The following is a 4,412-nucleotide window of genomic DNA, read 5'->3' on the forward strand; positions in this document are numbered from 1 at the left end:
TATAAACCTCATATGTTTTTGTTAAGAATATTATGAGTAATTTGTTGGTAATTTTGGAAAGAAAAAGATACGTTTTATTAAACATGGCAAAGTCCATATTTCTAATGAAATGTGGCCAATTTTTCTTAAAAATCATAAGTTATAAAAACTATTATTTTTGAAAAAATCTTTATTGGATTAAAAAGATTTTAAAGAATAGTTTTTATAAAAGCAAAGTTTGGTATAAATATATATTTTTAAGAAAATATATATTTAGTTAACTTAACAACTTAAGTGCTATGTGTTATATGTTTGTATTAGTTATATGTATTATAACTAGGAACTTGAATACAATGGTACAAATAAACACAATGTACATTTCGACTAAAGTCTTACAAGACTACATGTAAACACGCCTTAAAAACAACTTACGGACATTCCGAGCTTTCGGACACAACTTATGGTCAAAACGGACGACGGACGAAACCATAAACTTATCGCCAATCCGAGGAGTTACTACGACGCTTAGGCGATCTTTCAACGCAAATACATATAAATCACCGACAACAATATCCGGATGTTTTGAAACTTATAAAACTATTATGTATTCTTTTAATTAAATAGCCTAATATTTTGTAACTTTTATAAAAAAATGAAAGAATATATTTTAACAAATGGGCTTATTTTTAATACAAATAGGATTATTTTACATATTGGCCTATTTTATACAAATGGGCTTATTTTTAATACAAATGGGCTTATTTTTAACACATGGACTTATTTTATACAAATGGGCTTATCATCCTAAATGGGCTTAACATAAATACATGGGCTAAGCCCAATATCGAAAACTCATGGGCTAAGCCCAATACCAAACATATGGGCCAAGGCCTAATAACATTAAGCCCAATACTATTTAGGCCCAATAACATTTGGGCCCGATAACATAAATTCTTGGGCTAGGCCCCAATGTCAAAACATATGGGCTAAGGCCCAATGTCAAAACATATGGGCTAAGGCCCAATAAGATAAATACATGGGCTCAGCCCAATGTCATATGATTGAAGAAAATACAATTATACAATTTATTCATACAAGACTCGATGATACAACTCACAAGATACAAGATTACATATACATATATATATTTGGTGAAATATATATAACAGTTTAACAGATCATACATCTAATACACAGTTCAACAAACAATAAAGACATACAAGTCTTACACATAATTAAAACACAAGACTTGTACTCAAGTCGTTTACAAAGACCGAAGTGTCTAACAAATATAAGAACATTTGTAGGTCGCAACATTGTTCAAGACGACCACGCGTAAGATCACGAACACGTACCATTCACAGACACAATACTGTGAGTTCATGTCCCCTATTCATTTAAATGTTTTACAACTTTACAACTATCGGGGAAGATACATGTTCAATCGTATGTTAAAGTTAGGGAATGAAACACCTTAGATCATGTGCGGATTAGGGTTATACATCTAAGCACCATTAATCCAGTTTGGACCTAGGTACAAGTGTTTAGATCTAATGGGTTTTGGCGAGCCCCACTCTTGGTCGTGGACCCATACAGAAGAGTGCTTTTGTGTCCCAATCGATAGTAGTCGACACAAAATCGTCTAGGTTTGTATTGCTTCCTTTTTCGTCACACATATTAATGTCCTTGCAAAACATTAATGATCAACGATTTCATTGACACTTTACATACTACAACTTACATTTTAAATACATCTTTTACAACTAAAATGCATCAATTCGCCAACTTTTGTTGATGTTTTCCAAACTTAACATGTATTTCAGGGAATTAATGGACCATGTCGGGGTTCTCAGTCAAGATAACAAGTACCAGAACTCCATGCCATCTTTTGGAGGGTTTAACTATTATATTCCACCTCTTTGCGACAATATTATGGTTTAAACCTTAGTAGTTTATTTTCATTTTGATGTATGAAACAATAACACTTTACTTTCATGTTAATGGTTTGTAACCGACACACTAAACTTATGTTGTGATCTTTTGAAAACAATTATGTAATGGCAATGGAGTATGTTTTATTCATATAGTTTGTTCATGTACATCGATATCTATGCAATGAAAACCATACAGATCACACCTCGCGCTTCCGCTATGAGCGGGTGTGACATTGCGAATCCGAGGTATCGGGTCAAACAATAGATATAATTTGTAAGTGTTGCTTAAAACGGAATGCTTGAGTTTTGAGGAACAAGCATTAAATTTTAATGTGAGCGTAAAGCATGGAATGGCGCTGATACGCCAAGGTTTGTAAGCCCGGGGAAATGGGTAATATTGTTCAAAAGGTTTTAAAACTTAAAATGGTATTTTGCACTCATTGTTAATGGGTTGGATAATCAAAACATGGATTTTATGAAATGTTTATATGTAAATCGGTTTCCGTGATGTGAAACTTACATGGTTGGTTCCGTAATTTTATTACGGACTCATAGGAAAAAGAATGGACTAAAACAGACAACCGAACAAAAAGTTATGATGGTTCAAAGTTAGAATTTAGTAAATTTTTGGAGCTGGGCAAAATGCAGGTCCAGAAACTGGACCTGCTGGAAAATGCACTCCCCCGCGCCACGCGACGGGGGCACAAGGATCCGGCGCGACACGCGAAGATGTTGACTGCTTCTGGCGCGTGGCGCGACAGAATTGAAAACAGAATTTTGTTATTTTTGTTATGTTTTTGTCATTAGGGCTTGTCAAGGCTTGGTTATTATTGTCAAAACTAATTATTTATGTGGGGTGATGCTCGTTAGCTACGGATGCCGATCAAGCGTGAAATCAAGAACCGGACACTATTTTTGAAGCTTCCGCACTTTTCTAAACTTGTTTAAAAACAAAATTTCGTTTTTGTAAACTCAGTAGTTGTGAATGTGTTAAATCTTAGATGGTTGATTATGTTGACTTGCAACACAATGTACACCTAATTTTATTTAGCTTAGTTTTTGCTAAATATGCATTTTGTTTTAAAAGTCTCGTACTTTATGATTAAAATAATAGAAATTAAGACGAGTGTTACAATCATGCTCCTCAAATTCGAAAGACTTTTCGACCACTTTGGTTAGTCAAAGTTCCGTTTTGGAACCATCCCAAATTTTAATCAAACATGTGTTTCTATTATTCATTTTATACGATGCAATCTTTCAAATTCGAATTTACTTTTGATATTTTCTTCTCACACACACATCATACTAAATCTTTTTCATACATTTATACCTATGCATGATTTCAAAACGTCACTAAATTTTGTTTACATTCTTTATAACGCTAAACGAAGACATATCATTGAGTTAGGAGTGATTTCCTTACCTTGATGATTAACTCCACTCCTTCTTTTCTTAAAATGACCTCACCAACGAGTTAGGGGTGATTCCCTTACCTAGGTGATCGTTACCAAAACTTTCCTTCAAAATACTTTATCAAGCAAACACAATCATGTTTCATACCTAAATCATTTATCATCTATCGAAATACCCACTTATATCAATTCCAAAATACATTGTTTTATCAAACGTACTTCTTATCCTACAATCTATTTTCACATAACTGACATACACAAAATTCCTAATCATACCTTAAAACGTTTTATTTCCCGAATTTCAAAATCTTACGAAATGCTACCTATCAATTTAATCGGTCCAATGAATCTCTGGTCCATGAACTTCATATTCAACTTAATCACTAAAACACGCACACATTATATCATCATACTAGAGACTTCCATTCTTAATCGAAATCAAACCAACCTTTCTCAATTACTTATAAGATTTTATAGATGTTATATGATCGTTTTACGAAATACTCTTTTCAACATCAACAAATCATTTGTTAAAACTTTTAACAATCACGAAGTCCTTTTGCTAAATTTCTTTTCTAAGGATCCTCGTTTTCACAAGAACTTCCTAAATTCATAATTTCTTGCTTGATGAAATGAACTTACTTTTTAACGAAAACCTTTTTCCTACACCAATTTACAAAACATATGGGCAAGAAGACTTCATGGGGACCGACCATCTTCGGATTACGTAAACTCTTTTAAAACAAAAGTAGCATTTCCATTCATTACGAAATACATTATGCTTAACCAATGAGTACTTTATATCCTCTTACATATAAAACTATATTCTACCCTTCAAATCAAGCTCAATCTAATTTTGATTCGATAAACTCAATGTTTCATTTAAACAACTATACATGCATATCATCATACACAATTTAGTCGATATCTCGAGATAACATCATTCATATCGTTCGTATTTACATACTCAACCTTTTGAATACTTTTATACGCTTAGATCCGCTATGTCCCAATGTACACTATATACATAAATTTTATTATTCGTACCTACACTTATACGCATACGTTTTACGCTTATACTTATACT

This window comes from Helianthus annuus, chromosome 15 (genome assembly GCF_002127325.2).
Source record: "Helianthus annuus cultivar XRQ/B chromosome 15, HanXRQr2.0-SUNRISE, whole genome shotgun sequence".
NCBI lineage: Eukaryota > Viridiplantae > Streptophyta > Magnoliopsida > Asterales > Asteraceae > Helianthus > Helianthus annuus.